This window comes from Pteropus vampyrus, unplaced genomic scaffold (genome assembly GCF_000151845.1).
Source record: "Pteropus vampyrus isolate Shadow unplaced genomic scaffold, Pvam_2.0 Scaffold4, whole genome shotgun sequence".
Lineage (NCBI taxonomy): Eukaryota > Metazoa > Chordata > Mammalia > Chiroptera > Pteropodidae > Pteropus > Pteropus vampyrus.
In genome coordinates, this window is record NW_011888785.1 from 22,423,921 (window position 1) to 22,424,741 (window position 821).

Below are 821 nucleotides of genomic sequence, written 5' to 3' on the forward strand. Positions count from 1 at the left end.
ATATATATATATATATATATATATATGTTGGTTATATCAATTATTTGAAGATTTGTTGACATCTCTGAATATAAAAGTGGATGTGCCTATTTCCCTGTGTAGTTGTTTTAATTTTTGTGTATTTTGAAGCCTTTCTATTATGTGAATAAACAATTCCTCCTGTTCAAGCCACCAAAAAAAAAAAAAAAAAAAATGTACTGTGGGTTTTTTTTCCCTCTGTGGGACTCCCTAGAACGCCAGAGATCCCGCCAAATCAGGCTTCCTCTGGGCAGTGAGTTCCTGGTTGCAGCTGCGCTGGACGTGATTTCAAGGTTCTCTGAAACTTACCCAGCTCTCTCAGCTATCTCATCCATTTTCACCCTTCCAGCCCCACCCTACATTTTGAACTATCTGTGTTAATGTTTTAATATTTTTCAAGGATATTATTTTTATCATTTTAATAAGAGTTACAAGAAAAACACCCTCTCAAACTCCCAATTTCAGATCTTAAAGGTTGTGTTTCTTATAGCCAAGACAACCCAGTCAGAGTCTCAGAAAATTTCCTGATTATTAAGCCTCCCTACCTGGACCCATGCAAGGGCTTCAGGCACTGTCCCTCCCACGCCCATGCCCATGGCTCTGGGAAATGGCCTGGGAAGATCCATAACTCACAAGAGTAGCAAAGCCACTACAGAGAGCTGATGGGAAACAGGTAGGTTGTTCTGAGTCCTAGCGATAGAGAGAGAGATAAGCTCCAACACACAGCAGATGCTCAAAAAGCTGCTGTGGGTTTGGAGCCCCTCTCTGAGCAGGGCTCGCCATAGGTTTTGTACAACAAATCC

At 41.3% G+C, this 821-nt stretch overlaps 1 protein-coding gene across 1 annotated transcript in view; it reads left to right on the forward strand.

Moving 5' to 3' along the window:
- The window catches only part of SEMA3A (semaphorin 3A), a 196,714-nt gene that overhangs the window by 38,256 nt on the left and 157,637 nt on the right, over positions 1-821 (forward strand). The gene's annotated exons all lie outside the window — the stretch shown is intronic.